This window comes from Oncorhynchus tshawytscha, unplaced genomic scaffold, assembly GCF_018296145.1.
Source record: "Oncorhynchus tshawytscha isolate Ot180627B unplaced genomic scaffold, Otsh_v2.0 Un_contig_2247_pilon_pilon, whole genome shotgun sequence".
Taxonomy (NCBI): domain Eukaryota; kingdom Metazoa; phylum Chordata; class Actinopteri; order Salmoniformes; family Salmonidae; genus Oncorhynchus; species Oncorhynchus tshawytscha.
Window position 1 is genome coordinate 60,153 of NW_024609731.1, and position 22,348 is coordinate 82,500.

At 41.3% G+C, this 22,348-nt stretch overlaps 1 pseudogene; it reads right to left on the reverse strand.

The window, feature by feature from the left end:
- Nucleotides 1–10,883: 10,883 nt before the first annotated feature.
- Nucleotides 10,884–22,348, reverse strand: part of LOC112241992 — a 25,621-nt pseudogene continuing 14,156 nt past the window's right edge.

Here is a 22,348-nt window from a genome sequence, read left to right on the forward strand (position 1 = left end):
TCAATACTAATAATGGAAACAGTAGCCAGCTCAATACTAATAATGGAAACAGTAGCCAGCTCAATACTAATATTGGAAACAGTAGCCAGCTCAATACTAATAATGGAAACAGTAGCCAGCTCAATACTAATAATGGAAACAGTAGCCAGCTCAACACCCAATACTCAATACTAATAATAGAAACAGTAGCCAGCTCAATACTAATATTGGAAACAGTAGCCAGCTCAATACTAATAATGGAAACAGTAGCCAGCTCAACACCCAATACTCAATACTAATAATAGAAACAGTAGCCAGCTCAATACTAATATTGGAAACAGTAGCCAGCTCAATACTAATAATAGAAACAGTAGCCAGCTCAATACTAATAATGGAAACAGTAGCCAGCTCAATACTAATAATGGAAACAGTAGCCAGCTCAATACTAATAATAGAAACAGTAGCCAGCTCAATACTAATAATAGAAACAGTAGCCAGCTCAATACTCAATACTCAATACTAATAATAGAAACAGTAGCCAGCTCAATAATCAATACTCAATAATAATAATGGAAACAGTAGCCAGCTCAATACTCATTCAATAATAATAATGGAAACAGTAGCCAGCTCAATACTAATATTGGAAACAGTAGCCAGCTCAATACTAATAATGGAAACAGTAGCCAGCTCAATACTAATAATAGAAACAGTAGCCAGCTCAATACTAATAATGGAAACAGTAGCCAGCTCAACACCCAATACTAAATACTAATAATAGAAACAGTAGCCAGCTCAATACTAATATTGGAAACAGTAGCCAGCTCAATACTAATAATGGAAACAGTAGCCAGCTCAATACTAATAATGGAAACAGTAGCCAGCTCAATACTAATAATAGAAACAGTAGCCAGCTCAATACTCAATACTCAATACTAATAATAGAAACAGTAGCCAGCTCAATAATCAATACTCAATAATAATAATGGAAACAGTAGCCAGCTCAATACTCATTCAATAATAATAATGGAAACAGTAGCCAGCTCAATACTAATATTGGAAACAGTAGCCAGCTCAATACTAATAATGGAAACAGTAGTCAGCTCAACACCCAATACTCAATACTAATAATAGAAACAGTAGCCAGCTCAATACTAATAATAGAAACAGTAGCCAGCTCAATACCAATAATATAAACAGTAGCCAGCTCAATACTAATAATAGAAACAGTAGCCAGCTCAATACTAATAATAGAAACAGTAGCCAGCTCAATACTCAATACTCAATACTAATAATAGAAACAGTAGCCAGCTCAATAATCAATACTCAATAATAATAATAGAAACAGTAGCCAGCTCAATACTCATTCAATAATAATAATGGAAACAGAAACAGTAGCCAGCTCAATACTAATAATGGAAACAGTAGCCAGCTCAATACTAATAATAGAAACAGTAGCCAGCTCAATACTAATAATAGAAACAGTAGCCAGCTCAATACTAATAATAGAAACAGTAGCCAGCTCAATACTAATAATAGAAACAGTAGCCAGCTCAATACTAATAATAGAAACAGTAGCCAGCTCAATACTAATAATAGAAACAGTAGCCAGCTCAATAATAATAGAAAACAGTAGCCAGCTCAATACTAATAATAGAAACAGTAGCCAGCTCAATACTAATAATAGAAACAGTAGCCAGCTCAATACTAATAATAGAAACAGTAGCCAGCTCAATACTAATAATAGAAACAGTAGCCAGCTCAATACTAATAATAGAAACAGTAAGCTAATACTAATATAGAAACAGTAGCCAGCTCAATACTAATAATAGAAACAGTAGCCAGCTCAATACTAATATTAGAAACAGTAGCCAGCTCAATACTAATAATAGAAACAGTAGCCAGCTCAATACTAATAATAGAAACAGTAGCCAGCTCAATACTAATAATGGAAACAGTAGTCAGCTCAATACTAATAATAGAAACAGTAGCCAGCTCAATACTAATAATAGAAACAGTAGCCAGCTCAACACCCAATACTCAATACTAATAATAGAAACAGTAGCCAGCTCAATACTAATATTGGAAACAGTAGCCAGCTCAATACTAATAATGGAAACAGTAGCCAGCTCAACACCCAATACTCAATACTAATAATAGAAACAGTAGCCAGCTCAATACTAATATTGGAAACAGTAGCCAGCTCAACACCCAATACTCAATACTAATAATAGAAACAGTAGCCAGCTCAATACTAATAATAGAAACAGTAGCCAGCTCAATACTAATAATGGAAACAGTAGCCAGCTCAATACTAATAATAGAAACAGTAGCCAGCTCAATACTAATAATAGAAACAGTAGCCAGCCAGCTCAATACTCAATACTAATAATAGAAACAGTAGCCTCAATACTAATAATAGAAACAGTAGCCAGCTCAATACTAATAATGGAAACAGTAGCCAGCTCAATACTAATAATAATAGCCAGCTCAATACTAATAATAGAAACAGTAGCCAGCTCAATACTAATAATAGAAACAGTAGCCAGCTCAATACTAATAATAGAAACAGTAGCCAGCTCATACTAATAATGGAAACTAGCCAATACTAATAATGGAAACAGTAGCCAGCTCAATACTAATAATAGAAACAGTAGCCAGCTCAATACTAATAATGGAAACAGTAGCCAGCTCAATACTAATAGAAAAGTAGCCAGGAAACAGTAGCCAGCTCAATACTAATAATAGAAACAGTAGCCAGCTCAATACCCAATACTAATAATAGAAAATAGCCAGCTCAATACTAATAATGGAAACAGTAGCCAGCTCAATACTAATAATAGAAACAGTAGCCAGCTCAATACTAATAATGGAAACAGTAGCCAGCTCAATACTAATAATAGAAACAGTAGCCAGCTCAATACCCAAACTAATAATAGAAACAGTAGCCAGCTCAATACTAATAATAGAAACAGTAGCCAGCTCAATACTAATAATAGAAACAGTAGCCAGCTCAATACTAATAATAGAAACAGCTCAATACTCAATATAATAGAAACAGTAGTAGAAACAGTAGCCAGCTCAATACTAATAATAGAAACAGTAGCCAGCTCAATACTAATAATAGAAACAGTAGCCAGCTCAATACTAATAATAGAAACAGTAGCCAGCTCAATACTCAATACTAATATTAGAAACAGTAGCCAGCTCAATACTAATATTAGAAACAGTAGCCAGCTCAATACTAATAATGGAAACAGTAGTCAGCTCAATACTAATAATAGAAACAGTAGCCAGCTCAATACTAATAATAGAAACAGTAGCCAGCTCAATACTAATAATAGAAACAGTAGCCAGCTCAATACTAATAATAGAAACAGTAGCCAGCTCAATACTAATAATAGCCAGAAACAGTAGCCAGCTCAATACTAATAATAGAAACAGTAGCCAGCTCAATACTAATAATAGAAACAGTAGCCAGCTCAATAGCCAGCTCAATACTAATAATAGAAACAGTAGCCAGCTCAATACTAATAATAGAAACAGTAGCCAGCTCAATACTAATAATGGAAACAGTAGCCAGCTCAATACTAATAATAGAAACAGTAGCCAGCTCAATACTAATAATAGAAACAGTAGCCAGCTCAATACTAATAATAGAAACAGTAGCCAGCTCAATACTAATAATAGAAACAGTAGCCAGCTCAATACTAATAATGGAAACAGTAGCCAGCTCAATACTAATAATAGAAACAGTAGCCAGCTCAATACCCAATACTAATAATGGAAACAGTAGCCAGCTCAATACTAATAATAGAAACAGTAGCCAGCTCAATACCCAATACTAATAATAGAAACAGTAGCCAGCTCAATACTAATAATGGAAACAGTAGCCAGCTCAATACTAATAATAGAAACAGTAGCCAGCTCAATACTAAATAATGGAAACAGTAGCCAGCTCAATACTAATAATGGAAACAGTAGCCAGCTCAATACTAATAATAGAAACAGTAGCCAGCTCAATACTAATAATAGAAACAGAAACAGTAGCCAGCTCAATACTCAATGGAAACAGTAGCCAGCTCAATACTAATATGGAAACAGTAGCCAGCTCAATACTAATAATGGAAACAGTAGCCAGCTCAATACTAATAATAGAAACAGTAGCCAGCTCAATACCCAATACTCAATACTAATAATAGAAACAGTAGCCAGCTCAATACTAATAATAGAAACAGTAGCCAGCTCAATACTAATAATAGAAACATACTAATAATAGAAACAGTAGCCAGCTCAATACTAATAATGGAAACAGTAGCCATACTAATAATGGAAACAGTAGCCAGCTCAAGCAGTAGCCAGCTCAATACTAATAATGGAAACAGTAGCCAGCTCAATACTAATAATGGAAACAGTAGCCAGCTCAATACTAATAATAGAAACAGTAGCCAGCTCAATACTAATAATAGAAACAGTAGCCAGCTCAATACTAATAATGGAAACAGTAGCCAGCTCAATACTAATAATGGAAACAGTAGCCAGCTCAATACTAATAATGGAAACAGTAGCCAGCTCATACTAATAATCAATACTCAATACTAATAATAGAAACAGTAGCCAGCTCAATACTAATAATAGAAACAGTAGCCAGCTCAATACTAATAATGGAAACAGTAGCCAGCTCAATACTAATAATAGAAACAGTAGCCAGCTCAATACTAATAATAGAAACAGTAGCCAGCTCAATACTAATAATAGAAACAGTAGCCAGCTCAATACTAATAATAGAAACAGTAGCCAGCTCAATACTAATAATGGAAACAGTAGCCAGCTCAATACTAATAATAGAAACAGTAGCCAGCTCAATACTAATAATAGAAACAGTAGCCAGCTCAATACTAATAATGGAAACAGTAGCCAGCTCAATACTAATAATAGAAACAGTAGCCAGCTCAATACTAATAATAGAAACAGTAGCCAGCTCAATACTAATAATAGAAACAGTAGCCAGCTCAATACTAATAATCAATACTCAATAATAATAATGGAAACAGTAGCCAGCTCAATACTCAATCAATACTAATAATGGAAACAGTAGCCAGCTCAATACTAATAATGCTCAATACTAATAATAGAAACAGTAGCCAGCTCAATACTAATAATGGAAACAGTAGCCAGCTCAATATAGCCAGCTCAATACTAATAATAGAAACAGTAGCCAGCTCAATACTAATAATAGAAACAGTAGCCAGCTCAATACTAATAATGGAAACAGTAGCCAGCTCAATACTAATAATAGAAACAGTAGCCAGCTCAATACTAATAATAGAAACAGTAGCCAGCTCAATACTAATAATGGAAACAGTAGCCAGCTCAATACTAAATGGAAAATAGCCAGCTCAATACTAATAATAGAAACAGTAGCCAGCTCAATACTAATAATGGAAACAGTAGCCAGCTCAATACTAATAATAGAAACAGTAGCCAGCTCAATACTCAATACTAATAGAAACAGTAGCCAGCTCAATACTAATAATGGAAACAGTAGCCAGCTCAATACTCAATACTAATAATAGAAACAGTAGCCAGCTCAATACTAATAATAGAAACAGTAGCCATACTAATAATAGAAACAGTAGCCAGCTCAATACTAATAATAGAAACAGTAGCCAGCTCAATACTAATAATAGAAACAGTAGCCAGCTCAATACTAATAATAGAAACAGTAGCCAGCTCAATACTAATAATAGAAACAGCTCAAGCCAGCTAGCCAGCTCAATACTAATAATAGAAACAGTAGCCAGCTCAATACTCAATACTAATAATAATAGAAACAGTAGCCAGCTCAATACTAATAATAATGGAAACAGTAGCCAGCTCAATACTCAATAATAATAATGGAAACAGTAGCCAGCTCAATACTAATAATTGAAACAGTAGCCAGCTCAATACTAATAATGGAAACAGTAGCCAGCTCAAAACCAATACTCAATACTAATAATAGAAACAGTAGCCAGCTCAATATACTAATAATAGAAACAGTAGCCAGCTCCAATACCAATAATATAAACATTAGCCAGCTCAATACTAATAATAGAAACAGTAGCCAGCTCAATACTAATAATAGAAACAGTAGCCAGCTCAATACTAATAATAGAAACAGTAGCCAGCTCAATACTCAATACTAATAATAAGAAACAGTAGCCAGCTCAATACTAATAATAGAAACAGTAGCCAGCTCAATACTAATAATAGAAACAGTAGCCAGCTCAATACTAATAATAGAAACAGTAGCCAGCTCAATACTAATAATAGAAACAGTAGCCAGCTCAATACTAATAGAAAATAGCCAGCTCAATACTAATAATAGAAACAGTAGCCAGCTCAATACTAATAATAGAAACAGTAGCCAGCTCAATACTAATAATAGAAACAGTAGCCAGCTCAATACTAATAATGGAAACAGTAGTCAGCTCAATACTAATAATAGAAACAGTAGCCAGCTCAATACTAATAATAGAAACAGTAGCCAGAAACAGTAGCCAGCTCAATACTCAATACTCAATACTAATAATAGAAACAGTAGCCAGCTCAATACTAATAATAGAAACAGTAGCCAGCTCAATACTAATATTAGAAACAGTAGCCAGCTCAATACTAATAATAGAAACAGTAGCCAGCTCAATACTAATAATAGAAACAGTAGCCAGCTCAATACTAATAATAGAAACAGTAGCCAGCTCAATACTAATAATAGAAACAGTAGCCAGCTCAATACTAATAATGGAAACAGTAGCCAGCTCAATACTAATAATGGAAACAGTAGCCAGCTCAATACTAATATTGGAAACAGTAGCCAGCTCAATACTAATAATGGAAACAGTAGCCAGCTCAATACTAATAATGGAAACAGTAGCCAGCTCAATACTCAATACTTTAATAACTGTACCTCCCAGCTTGGTAACATGAGTTGTGGTATTGAGTTGAAAACATGACTTTCTCATTAAAATGACCTGAAAAGATATGAATTCAATGAGGTAGTTGTTTTGGATATCTTGGCTCGGGTTTGTATGATCAGGATTAACGTTGTAAATTGGATTAAAAAACATTAACGTTGCACCGGTCTTCTCTTGAGAAAGTCACTACAGTTTAACTGAAATACGTTCGTTACCATGGTGATATTTGTTCAAATTACACGGAACAAAAATATAAAAATGGAAAACGCAACTTACAGTTCATGAAAAGAAATCAGTCAATTGAAATAAATGCATTAGGACCTAACCTATGGATTTCACATGACTGGGAATACAGATATGCATCTGTTGGTCACAGATACCTTAAAAAAAAAGTAGGGGCGTCTGACCACCATTTGCCTCATGCAGCACGACACACCTTCTCTTAGAGTTGATCAGGCTGTTGATTGGTGCCCTGTAGAATGTTGTCCCACTCCTCTTCAATGGCTGTGCGAAGTTGCTGGATATTGGCGGGAACTGGAACACTCTGTCGTATACATGTCGATCCAGAGCATTCCAAACATGCTCAACGGGTGACATGTCTGGTGAGTATGCAGGCCATGGACGAATTGGGACATTTTCAGTTTACAGGAATTGCGTACAGATCCTTGTTACATGGGGGCCGTGCATTACCATGCTGAAACATGAGGTGATGGCGGTGGATGAATGGCATGACAATGGACCTCAGGATCTCGTCACGATGTCTCGGTGCATTCAAGTTGCCATCGATAAAATGCAATAGTGTTTGTCGTCTGTTGCTTATGCCTGCCGATACCATAACCCCACCGCCACCATGGGGGCACTCTCTTCACAACGTTGACATCAGCAATTTGCTTGCCCACACGATGCCATACATGTGGTCTGCCATCTGCCCAGTACAATTAAAACTGTGATGAATCTGTGAAGCGTACCAGTGGCCAGTGGCCATCGAAGTTGAGCATTTGCCCACTGAAGTCAGTTACAACCACGAACTGCGGTTTCTGACAGTTTGTGCAAAAATGATTTGCAAACCTGGCCTTTTTATTGTCCACAGCACAAGGTGCACCTGTCATCATCATGCTGTTTGAATCCGTTTCATGATATGTCCCATATGTCAGGTGGATGGATTATCTTGGCGAAGGAGAAATGTTCTCTAACAGGGATGTAAACAAACAGAATTTGAGAGAAATACATGTCTTTGTGCTTATGGAACATGTTTCTGGGATGTTTTATTTCAGCTCATGAAACATGGGACCAACGGTGGGTCGGTGGTCGGTGGGTCTGTGGTCGGTGGGGCGGTGGGGCGGTCGGTGGGTCGGTGGGAGCCACAGAAAGAGAAACAGACATGTGTTATCTGGGTGCGTAGCCAGTGACTCATAAACTGGGTCAGAGGGTAAAGGTGAAGGGTCAAACATCCCTAGACAACCCCCCCCCAACACACACACACAGCCAGTCCGCAGCAGAGCCAGAGAGAGATAGGAGATCCATGTCACACCTGCTGATGTAAGACTCTTATCTGTGCTGCGTCTGCACAGATTTGAATACATGTTTGAATGTAGCCTTGATTTAACTACACAGATAATACTGTGTGTGGGGAGTTGTCTGGTTTAGTCACTTTAACAGGACTGTCTCTACTGAGGGACCTACTGATAAGGACTAATGGAGAGGGGGAGAAAGAAGGAGAGAGTGGGGAGAGAGAGGGGGGAGGCAGAGAATCTGTTTGTGTCTCGGTCTGTGTAAGAATATGTTTGCATTATTAGGTTGAATAAGGTGCTATAAGGCTGAATAAGGCATTGTAAGGCTGAATAAGGTGCTATAAGGCTGAATAAGGCATTGTAAGGCTGAATAAGGCATTGTAAGGCTGAATAAGGTGCTATAAGGCTGAATAAGGCATTAATAGGCTGAATAAGGCATTGTTAGGCTGAATAAGGCATTATTAGGCTGAATAAGGCATTATTAGGCTGAATAAGGCGCTATAAGGCTGAATAAGGCACTATAAGGCTGAATAAGGTGCTATAAGGCTGAATAAGGCGCTATAAGGCTGAATAAGGCGCTATAAGGCTGAATAAGGTGCTATATGGCTGAATAAGGCATTATAAGGCTGAATAAGGCCCTATAAGGCTGAATAAGGCATTATAAGGCTGAATAAGGCGCTATAAGCCTGAATAAGGCATTATAAGGCTGAATAAGGCTGAATAAGGCGCTATAAGGCTGAATAAGGCATTGTAAGGCTGAATAAGGCATTGTAAGGCTGAATAAGGCGCTATAAGCCTGAATAAGGCATTATTAGGCTGAATAAGGCGCTATAAGGCTGAATAAGGCGCTATAAGGCTGAATAAGGCATTGTAAGGTTGAATAAGGCATTATATGGCTGAATAAGGCATTGTAAGGCTGAATAAGGCCCTATAATGCTGAATAAGGCATTATAAGGCAGAATAAGGCAGAATAAGGCGCTATAAGGCTGAATAAGGCGCTAAGGCTGAATAAGGCATTATTATGCTGAATAAGGCATTATAAGGCTGAATAAGGCACTATAAGGCTGAATAAGGCATTATTAGGCTTTATTAAAAAAGCAGAGAATAGCAACCACTGTGGTGAGACAAAAGGCGTTCAAATCCCTTGAGATACTGTTGTCTTTCTATAGTCCAGATACTGGAGAATACATCCAACAACAACAACGACAAAGACAACAACAACAACACAGTAAAATCCCAATCAGAAACCGTCCTGATCAAAAGAATAACATAAAAACACATGACTGAAGCAGATGATGCTCAGTGGTCAAAACAGAACAGGTCTATAGAGGCCCAGTCCAGGAGGAGCGCTTCTCATAAACAATCTCCAATCAGAAACCCATTATGGGTCAATTATTACCTCACAGAGAGAGAGAGAGGTCATCAGAACACTTATTAAGAACATGTACGTGTTCCGCTGATACAAAAACAATCCATGGCCCGGGTCCATAGAACAGGTCTCCCCATTATGACGGCATGATGGGTGGACTGGCGGCCAATGTGAGAGGACCCACGAGTCAAATGACCAGGGTTAAAGGTTCCGAGACTGTTCTAGTCATTCTATTTCTGTTTCCACCTCTCTGATCCCTCCCAACATGCCTCAGGATTCCACTACTAAACATAGAACTAGAACGGCTGCCTGTCTGCCCATTATGACGCCGTTGACATGAATAGGGAGGCCCGTTCTACTCCTTCTACATTCCTCTGTTTACAAATGTACATGAGATATATATCGTCATGGTAACAAAATGCATAGTCTGTCTTCAATACAGTAGGATGTTGGGTTTAAAGTCCCCCAATGGGATTTCTGGAAGCATATTCATAAAGAATGTCAGTGTAAGAGTGCTGATTTAGGATCAGTTTGTCCGTTTAGATTATAATGAATAAGAGAGGGCACCTGATCCTAGACCAGCAGCCCTATTCTGAGACCTGCTTTATGTACACAGTCCCTGGTGCTTCAGACAGCAAAGTGCTTGGTCACCATCCAACTCCAAGTCATTATTACTGTTGTCTGATTGACAGCTGTCTGATGGAATAACAAGATAAGACTGAAAAGTTATAAACAATCAACTGCTTAAACAACGAGCAGTAAAACACCACTTCACTGGTCTGAGATCCGGAGTCTGTTGACGTTATTATTATGCTTTTTTAAATCCACAATAAACCTTAATATTGGGAAGAATATTGAAAAGGAAAACAAAAAAACAGTACACAGTTTGTATATCCTTCAGCCTCCAAGATGCAGGAAGAGGAATGTTGAACACCAAAGAGGAGGTAGAACCATTCTCCTTCAGCCTCCAAGATGCAGGAAGAGGAATGTTGAACACCAAAGAGGAGGTAGAACCATTCTCCTTCAGCCTCCAAGATGCAGGAAGAGGAATGTTGAACACCAAAGAGGAGGGGGAAAAATGTACAACTTCTACTCACAAAATAGATAGCCTGGTCCCAGATCTGTTTGTGCTACCATGCCAACTACATCGCTGTCGTGGACGAGACAAACGTGACATTGAGTTCGTGACAAGGAGTTGATGACAGCACAAAAACAGACTGGAACTCAGGCTACAAAGCGGAGCGACACAACAGCCTTAAAACAGAGGCTCTCTGTTAGAGCTGCAACACACAGAGCCATCTGCAATCAGCAACTTCACAACAACGTCGCGCTCGTCTCTTCCCCCCACCAGGCCTCTCTGGGAGGGACTAGGGGTTAGAGGTCAAGGGTTAGAGGGCGTAAGGATCCGGTGACGGAGAGATCCAGTGTCGTCCCACGAGGTGCCCCATGAGGCCCTAGGAACCCCAAAACGATCCGACTCCATCCCTGTGACACCATGCAGGACATGAGAGCTGGAGAAAGGCGTTCTATGGTCAGAAGGCACCGTATCATGACATCATCATTCTGGAACCATACAGAGGGAGGCTATTGGCTGTTTCTCCTGTTCTCTCCTCTGTCTATCCATTCATCAATATCTCTAGTCTCTATTCTCCACTTCTCTCCTCTGTCTATCGCCCTCTTCTGTGTCTTTGCTCCATCTCTCGTCTTCTCCCCAATTTCCGTGTCTCTGGACTGGTGGGGTCAGTACCTCAGTACCAGGTCAGGGCTGAACACCACGGAGTGTCTGGGTATAAGACACAATGGACAGACCTGAACCTGAGAGAGAGAGAGAGAGAGAGAGAGAGAGAGAGATGAGAGAGAGAGAGAGAGAGAGGAGAGGAGGAGGAGGAGAGAGAGAGGGGGAGAGAGGGGAGAGAGAGAAGGAGGGGAGAGGGAAGAGATGGGGAGGGAGGGAAAGAGAAAGAGGGAGAGAGGGGGAGTGAGAGAAGGGAGAGAGAGGGGTGAGAGAAGGGAGAGAGAGGGAGTGAGAGAGAAGGAGGGGAGGGGGAAGAGATGGGGAGGGAGGGAAAGAGAAAGAGGGGAGAGGGGGAGTGAGAGAAGGGAGAGAGAGGGAGAGGGAAGAGATGGGGAGGGAAAGAGAAAGAGGGCGAGAGAGAGAAGGGAAAGAGAGAGAAGGGAGGGAGTAGGGGGAGAGAGGGAGAGGGAGGGAGAGAGGAGGAGGGGAGGGGGAAGAGATGGGGAGGGAGTAGGGGGAGAGAAAGAAGTGAGAGAAGGGAAATTAATTTGACACCACATGGAAACTGCCTGCTGTGACTTTTAATACAACAAGTTGAAAACACATAACAGAGAGAGTTTTGCACACAAACACTCACTTAGACAATGTAGACTCTCAAAATACACACACACACAAACCCTATATTACCTGGTAGGGTCTTCGTCCAATGAGAGCGCTCCTCTTACATTGATTATGTTTCTCTTACTGTCAAACGTTCCATAACTCAGAGTCACCTGAAACGGCAACACACACACACACACAGCATTAAATAAATGAGAAATTCCATTCAGTAGGCTAGTATTTATCACTGTGTTCCATTGGCTAGTATTTATCACTGTGTTCCATTGGTTAGTATTTATCACTGTGTTCCATTGGCTAGTATTTATCACTGTGTTCCATTGGTTAGTATTTATCACTGTGTTCCATTGGCTAGTATTTATCACTGTGTTCCATTTATCACTGTGTTCCATTGGCTAGTATTTATCACTGTGTTCCATTGGCTAGTATTTATCCCTGTGTTATAGTATTTATCACTGTGTTCCATTGGCTAGTATTTATCACTGTGTTCCATTGGCTAGTATTTATCACTGTGTTCCATAGCTAGTATTTATCACTGTGTTCCATTGGCTAGTATTTATCACTGTGTTCCATTGGCTAGTGTTTATCACTGTGTTCCATTGGCTAGTATTTATCACTGTGTTCCATTGGCTAGTATTTATCCCTGTGTTCCATTGGCTAGTATTTATCACTGTGTTCCATTGGCTAGTATTTATCACTGTGTTCCATTGGCTAGTATTTATCACTGTGTTCCATTGGCTAGTATTTATCACTGTGTTCCATTGGCTAGTATTTATCACCGTGTTCCATTGGCTAGTATTTATCACCGTGTTCCATTGGCTAGTATTTATCACTGTGTTCCATTGGCTAGTATTTATCACTGTGTTCCATTGGCTAGTATTTATCACTGTGTTCCATTGGCTAGTATTTATCACTGTGTTCCATTGGCTAGTATTTATCACTGTGTTCCATTGGCTAGTATTTATCACTGTGTTCCATTGGCTAGTATTTATCACTGTGTTCCATTGGCTAGTATTTATCACTGTGTTCCATTGGCTAGTATTTATCACTGTGTTCCATTGGCTAGTATTTATCACTGTGTTCCATTGGCTAGTATTTATCCCTGTGTTCCATTTATTTCACTGTGTTCCATTGGCTAGTATTTATCACTGTGTTCCATTGGCTAGTATTTATCACTGTGTTCCATTGGCTAGTATTTATCACTGTGTTCCATTGAAGCTTAACAGGGTCCATACTCCATAGTAATATTACTGTGTGTATATATGTGTGTGTGTATGTATATGCACCTGGTGGTGTATCTGTGTCGGTGACACCAGCTGAAGGTTCTCCAGGTGAGAGTGGAACAGTGGGGAGCGGATAAGACCCACCCCTAGCAATGTCTCGATGATGTAACCAACCGTACAGTCGTCAGGGAGACGAATACGATCAGCTGTTGTCATGAAATTACCTCCACTGGGGACCAGAGAGAGAAAGAGAGAGAGAGAGAGAGCGAGACAGAGAGAGAGGGAGAGAGAGAGAGAGAGAGAGAGAGAGAGAGAGAGAGAGAGAGAGAGAGACAGAGACAGAGTGGAAAGAGAGAGTGAATATGTCATGTGTGGAAACAGCCTACTGAATTCCAAAATAAACACACTTATGTACGCAAACTCACAGAAAAGCAGGAGAATAACCCACTGTGTCTCAAAATACACACACACACACACACACACACACACACACACACACACACACACACAGTCTTACCTGGCCCAGGGGCTCATCTTGAGGGCGAGACCTCGACTAACACAGAACCCTGCTCCTCCTGTGGCAAACCAGAAACGCACTGGACGCTGAAAGCACACAACATGCATACATAATACACACAATATTACTGATATGTAATAAACACAATGTATGGCATTGTATAGGCAGATACATACAAATATAAAGGGAAACCCACACATACATTCATATTCAATATTATTATTATTATTATATAAGTCATTATATAAAATATAGAACCACCCAACTAGCACATAGCGTTCTGAGAACCACCCAGCTAGCACATAACGTTCTGAGAACCACCCAGCTAGCACAAAACGTTCTGAGAACCACCCAGCACTAACCCAAAACGTTCTGAGAACCACCCAACTAGCACATAACGTTCTGAGAACCACCCAACTAGCACATAACGTTCTGAGAACCACCCAACTAGCACATAACGTTCTGAGAACCACCCAACTAGCACATAACGTTCTGAGAACCACCCAACTAGCACATAACGTTCTGAGAACCACCCAACTAGCACATAACGTTCTGAGAACCACCCAACTAGCACATAACGTTCTGAGAACCACCCAACTAGCACATAACGTTCTGAGAACCACCCAACTAGCACATAACGTTCTGAGAACCACCCAACTAGCACATAACGTTCTGAGAACCACCCAACTAGCACATAACGTTCTGAGAACCACCCAACTAGCACATAACGTTCTGAGAACCACCCAACTAGCACATAACGTTCTGAGAACCACCCAACTAGCACATAACGTTCTGAGAACCACCCAACTAGCACATAACGTTCTGAGAACCACCCAACTAGCACATAACGTTCTCTAGACGTTCTGAGAACCACCCAACTAGCACATAACGTTCTGAGAACTAGCACCGTTCAGAACCACCCAACTAGCACATAACGTTCTGAGAACCACCCAACTAGCACATAACGTTCTGAGAACCACCCAACTAGCACATAGCGTTCTGAGAACCACCCAACTAGCACATAACGTTCTGAGAACCACCCAACTAGCACATAACGTTCTGAGAACCACCCAACTAGCACATAACGTTCTGAGAACCACCCACTAGCACATAACGTTCTGAGAACCACCCACTAACATAACGTTCTGAGAACCACTAGCACATAACGTTCTGAGAACCACCCAACTAGCACATAACGTTCTGAGAACCAGCCCAACTAGCTCATAACGTTCTGAGAACCACCCATAACGTTCTGAGAAGCACATAACGTTCTGAGAACCACCCAACTAGCACATAACGTTCTGAGAACCTCCTAGCTAGCACATAATGTTCTGAGAACCAGCCACAACTCTGAGCACAAAACGTTCTGAGAACCACCCAATTAGCACATAACGTTCTGAGAACCACCCTGAGAAACTAGCACATACTGTTCTGAGAATCTCCTAGCTAGCACATAATGTTCTGAGAACCACCCAACTAGCACATAAAGTTCTGAGAACCACCTAACTAACACATAACGTTCTGAGAACCACCCAGCTAGCACATAACGTTCTGAGAACCACCCAACTAGCAAATAGCGTTCTGAGAACCACCCAACTAGCACATAATGTTCTGAGAACCACCCAACTAGCTCATAACGTTCTGAGAACCACCCAACTAGCTCATAACGTTCTGAGAACCATGTGTTCCCTTTCAGTCAGTCAACTTCAATACAACATACTATGGGGTCGTAGTCTCGCGACTTCGAGGATCCACAATCACACCTGCCAATGAAATCTGCGCCTCGCTGGAAGCCCCGCCTTCCACAGGTGATAAGCATGAGGCTCGGATTTATTCCTTCAATTATTCCACTCTTCACCTCAGTGTGAACAGGAACAATTCACGATACTAAAACAAACAATTGTAAGACGAGACTGTCTTAGTTGCACCAACTATACCATCACTTTGTGGTAGAGTGTGCTAACCCCCTCGACATTGACTGGTTCTCAGAGTTTCCTAATAATAAACTATTAGTTTCTCTTAAGGTTTCTTGCCGTTGCTATAACAACGAGTAAGATGACAAAAAAAAATGCGAGCTAGATGGTGAAGGCTAAGCCCGGTTGGGGTTCGCGACCATGCCCAAACAAATAAAGTGATACTCAAGTTTGTTGACTTGTATGTCTCGGCTCGGTGCATGCTCTGGCATGCCATTACTCAAATCAGTTCATGTCAGGACTGGCACCGTTTCGCTACTTGTTCTCTTGCCAGGTTCTCTTGACACTCGTGTAGCATTCTATAGGGGCCTTGGTGTTTCACATGGTCACTTTCTCTCCCGGGTGACCATACCTCAGCCGAGTCTGAGTAGTGGAACGCCGACATAGATGGTTGTCTTTGGTCGGAGCAAATGCCTTGTCTGCCTGGACGTGGTGTGTACGGTGGCTGCCCGCCGCTCAACCCGGCTCCTCTGCACTCTGTCACAGGTTACGGAAGGCTACTCAAAAAGAGAGAGGGCGGGCGGGCAGCCCCTCCCCTCAGTCAAGCACTGCTTGCCTCTCTTACTTGTGGATGAAGGGTCCGGTCTCTCCTCTGTGGTCCGGTCCTACATAGAGACTTTCGAGACTAGGCCAGCTAACAAGCTCTGCGTAGCGTGTTAGCTATTCCTCCCCACGGTGGAGTTTCTTGGGGTAGTTCTCTTGTTTAGTATACGTAGCGCTAAGTTGCTTGGTTATTCTAAACGGACCGTGCTGCGGTCAAAGATGCTAGCTAGCCTAGCTTAGACTAAAGAGCCTCCTGGCTAATGTCGGCTAGCATGCATACCTTCCGGGTGAATGAAGCTTACTAGTGTTCCCCATATTTATAGCAACCCCATTACTATTTTCAATTCTTGGAGTTGGAGGGAGTGGAGAAAGCGTGGCTTGATGAGGAAGCAGCCCAGAGGAGCTGGGGGACCTGGAGAGAGGGGCCTTAGCGCGGCTCGATGAGGAAACAGCCCCAGAGGACCTGGGGGACCTGGAGAGAGGGGCCTTAGCGCGGTTCGATGAGGAAGGAGTCCCAGAGGAGCTGGGGGACCTGGAGAGAGGGGCCTTAGCACGGCTCTGAGAGAAGCAGCCCCAGAGGAGCTGAGAGGATTCATGCCTTACAGCGGGAGCACAACGGCTCCATGATGAGGAAGCAGCCCCAGAGGAGCTGGGGGACCTGGAGAGAGGGGCCTTAGGCGTTAAGATCTACATGAGGAACACAAGCCCCAGAGGAGCTGGGGGACCTGAAGAGAGGGGCCTTACAGCTTTGTATGAGTTAAAAAAACGGCTCTGAGAGACCTGTGCACTGCTCCACAAACACATTACTGTGACGACTGTGTTTTGTTACGTCAAACTTATGTGTCCATAAGGGAGCCGGGATTCATGCAGACTATACAGTCTCACGGGAGCACAACGTGTGTTGGAAGCTTGTCCATGTTTAATGCCCATCTGGTACCCCCTCGTTCAATGGTGTTCACAGGGGTTTATCAATCTCCCCAGGGTGGGAGTAATACATTGGGTGATTCGCTCTCTGTCCACAAGGGGGCACCCATCCTCATAAATGGCTCATGACTGGGATTTATTGCTGATTCCTGCCTGTAGTTCCCTCACCATGCGTTAAGATCTACATCGGCCCTGCGTCAACACAACTCTATCTTTCTCGTTAAGTGCATTCAGGTGTATTAGGCGTGCCCACTAATGCTGTTTGTTTGAATAGACTAAAAGTAACAGCTTTGTATGAGTTAAAAATAACATAAAAATTAATTTCCATGCGTTCTATCTATACCTGGAGTTCAAAACAGTTAACCTAAACTAAGCTAGCAGTGTTATTGAAACACAGTGAAAAGTTCAGTTATTTAAAACAAATAGAACATTATTTAATTACCTTCAAATAACCTGTAATTTTTATTCTCACAACGTTAATAAAACCTCCCAGGAAAACTTTCAGGGAACCATAGAAAAACGTTCGCAGAACCTCCCTGCAACTTCAACATGTACGTTCCCAGAACAGGCTAAATGTTAACTTCTGTTCTCAAAACGTAAAAAAAAAAACAGTTCAGTTTAACCAGTCAGGAAACGTATGGCTTCATTCCCAGAACTAATGGGAAACCAAAAATGTACATTACCACAACTTCCAAGGAACCAAAATGTGCTTGCTGGGTTATTATATAGTCACAAAAACAAAATAATGGTTAAAATGAGAAGAGAAACATGTTTTAGGTTAGTGAACACATTACTTCCTGGTCCCTTACCGTTTGGGAGTCGCCAAACCTCTCGGTGGCTAGGGAAGTATCATTATCTACATGGTTCTAGCGGTCGGTCGAGGCTAGGCCGGCCAATGTAGACGTTGGGCGTGGCTGTAGTGAGACAGGAGCTTCACAAGGGGACGTATGTTCACGTAGTTATCATCATCCACATGGCAGAACCATCTAGAAGGATGAACCACAATCAGTATCATTATCTACATGGTCAGAACCATCTAGAAGGGTTAACCACAATCAGTATCATTATCTACATGGTCAGAACCATCTAGAAGGGTTAACCACAATCAGTATCATTATCTACATGGTCAGAACCATCTAGAAGGGTTAACCACAATCAGTATCATTATCTACATGGTCAGAACCATCTAGAAGGATGAACCACAATCAGTATCATTATCTACATGGTCAGAACCATCTAGAAGGGGGAACCACAACCAGTATCATTATCTACATGGTCAGAACCATCTAGAAGAGGGAACCACAACCAGTATCATTATCTACATGGTCAGAACCATCTAGAAGAGGGAACCACAATCAGTATCATTATCTACATGGTCAGAACCATCTAGAAGAGGGAACCACAATCAGTATCATTATCTACATGGTCAGAACCATCTAGAAGGATTAACCACAATCAGTATCATTATCTACATGGTCAGAACCATCTAGAAGAGGGAACCACAATCAGTATCATTATCTACATGGTCAGAACCATCTAGAAGGGTTAACCACAATCAGTATCATTATCTACATGGTCAGAACCACCTAGAAGAGGGAACCACAATCAGTATCATTATCTACATGGTCAGAACCACCTAGAAGAGGGAACCACAATCAGTATCATTATCTACATGGTCAGAACCATCTAGAAGAGGGAACCACAACCAGTATCATTATCTACATGGTCAGAACCATCTAGTGTGCGTGTGTGCGTGCGTGTGTGTGTGTGTGTGTGCGTGTGCGTGTGTGCGCGTGTGTGCGTGCGTTTGCGTGCGCGTGTGTGTGTGTGTGTCTTACTTCTTTCCAGAGCTGATGAAGGTGTCGTATTCGACGGCCATTTTACAGGACAGAGCCTGGCGACTGTGGGCCGCTGAACAGTTCGTATTGATCATGTGACTCCCTGTAGGAATAGCATCAACCAATCAGTCAGTCAGACAGGCAGTAAATGAGCCCTGGGGTCAAATGACACACATTTCAGCACAACACAGGACAGTATGTGACTTTCAACAAAGATGATTGGATGCTATTGTGTTGCTATGGTGGCAAAACAGTTTTGAATGAGTCAGAAATATTAGCTTCCTGTTATAATCTGGTACCTCTAGAATAACAATATTAGTTTCATGTTATAATCTGGCACCTCTAGAATAACAATATTAGTTTCCTGTTATAATCTGGCACCTCTAGAATAACAATATTAGTTTCATGTTATAATCTGGCACCTCTAGAATAACAATATTAGCTTCCTGTTATAATCTGACACCTCTAGAATAACAATATTAGTTGCCTGTTATAATCTGGCACCTCTAGAATAACAATATTAGTTTCCTGTTATAATCTGGCACCTCTAGAATAACAATGGTAGCTTCCATGTTATAATCTGGCACCTCTAGAATAACAATATTAGCTTCCTGTTATAATCTGGCACCTCTAGAATAACAATATTAGTTTCCTGTTATAATCTGGCACCTCTAGAATAACAATATTAGCTTCCTGTTATAATCTGGCACCTCTAGAATAACAATATTAGCTTCCTGTTATAATCTGGCACCTCTAGAATAACAATATTAGCTTCCTGTTATAATCTGGCACCTTCAGAACGCGTGTATGTGTGTGTTTTTATTTTTGAACCTCACCCATCCTCTTCCTCAGCCTGTCATCCTCTCCATCGGTGAATACGTACGTCTGAAAAACACACACACACACACACACACACACACACACACACACACACACACACACACACACACACACACACACACACACACACACACACACACACAAAGAGAAGGTCAGTGTGTGTGTCAATCATTAATGTAGTGTGAAAAGTGAGCCAACGCTACTCTGTAGAACAATAGTCAGACAGGATGTGTCCCATTTAGTACACTGTTCCCTATTGGGGAAGGACGGCTCATAGTAATGGCTGGAACGGAGGCAAATGGAAAGACACCAAACACATGGAAACCATGGAAACCATGTGTTTGGTGTCTTTGATACCATTTCACTGATTCCACCCCAGACATTACCTGAATGCAGTGTGTGTGTGTGTGTATGTATGTGAATACACACTGTATTCAGAAAGTATTCAGACCCCTTGACTTTTTCCACATTGTGTTACGTTCCAGCCTTATTATAAAATGGATTAAATATTTTTTCTCCTCACAACACCCCACATTGACATCACAATACCCATTAATGACATCACAATACCCTATAATGACAAATCAAAAATAGTAAAAAAAAAATACATTGTAGCAAATTTACACAATATTAAAAACTGATATCACATTTACATAAGTATTCCGACCCTTTACTCAGTACTTTGTTGATGCACCTTTAGCAGCGATTACAGCCTTAAGTCTTCTTGGGTATGACTCTACAAGCTTGGCACACCTGAGTTACTCCCATTCTTCTCTGCAGATCCTCACAAGCTCTGTCAGGTTGGATGGGGAGTGTTGCTGCACAGCTACTTTCAGGTCTCTCCAGAGATGTTCAATCGGGTTCAAGTCTGGGCTCTGGCTGGGCCACTCAAGGACATTCCTACACTTGTACCAAAGCCACTCCTGCGTTGTCTTGGCAGTGTGCTTAGGGTCGTTGTCCTGTTGGAAGATGAACCTTCGCCCCAGTCTGAGATCCTGAGCGTTCTGGAGCGGGTTTTCATCAAGGATCTCTTTGTACTTTGCTCCATTCATCTTTCCCTCAATCCTGACTAGTTTCCCATTCCCTGCCAATGAAAATCACCCCCACAACATGATGCTGCCACCACCATGCTTCACCGTAGGGATGGTGCCAGGTTTCCTCCACACGTGACACTTGGCATTCAGGCCAAAGAGTTCAATCTTGGTTTCATCAGATCAAAGAATCTTGCTTCTCATGGTCAGAGAGTCCTTTAGGTGCCTTTTGGCAAATTCCAAGTGGGCTGTCATGTGCCTTTTACTGAGGAGAGGCTTCTGTCTGGCCACTCAACCATAAAGGCCTGATTGGTGGAGTGCTGCAGAGATGGTTGTCCTTCTGGAAGGTTCTCCCATCTCCACAGAGGACCTCTAGAGCTCTGTCAGAGTGACCATCGGGTTCTTGGTCACCTCCCTGACCAAGGCACTTCTTCCCCAATTGCTCAGTTAGGCCGGGCGGCCAGCTCTAGGAAGAGTCTTGGTTGTTCCAAACTTCATCCATTTAAGAATGATGGAGGCCCCTGTGTTCTTGGGGACCTTCAATGCTGTAGAAATGTTTTGGTACCCTTCCCCAGATCTGTACCGCGACACAATCCTGTTTCGGAGCACTACGGACAATTCCTTCAACCTCATGGCTTGTGGGCCCTTATATAGACAGGTGTGTGCCTTTCCAAATCATGTTCAATCAATTTAATTTACCACAGGTGGACTCCAATCAAGTTGTAGAAACATCTTAAGGATGATCAACGGAAACAGGATGCACCTGAGCTCAATTTCGAGTCTCATAGCAACGGGTCTGAATACTTGTATAAAAAGCTGTTTTCACTTTGTCATTATGGGGTATTATGTGTCGACAAAAATGATATTTAATCCATTTTAGAATATGGCTGTAATGTAATAACATGTGGAGAAAAGTCAAGGGGTCTGAATGTACTGTAGTGCACTATATAGGAGTGTAGTCAAGGGGTCTGAATGTACTGTAGTGCACTATATAGGAGTGTAGTCAAGGGGTCTGAATGCACTGTAGTGCACTATATAGGAGTGTAGTCAAGGGGTCTGAATGTACTGTAGTGCACTATATAGGAGTGTAGTCAAGGGGTCTGAATGCACTGTAGTGCACTATATAGGAGTGTAGTCAAGGGGTCTGAATGTACTGTAGTGCACTATATAGGAGTGTAGTCAAGGGGTCTGAATGCACTGTAGTGCACTATATAGGAGTGTAGTCAAGGGGTCTGAATGTACTGTAGTGCACTATATAGGAGTGTAGTCAAGGGGTCTGAATGTACTGTAGTGC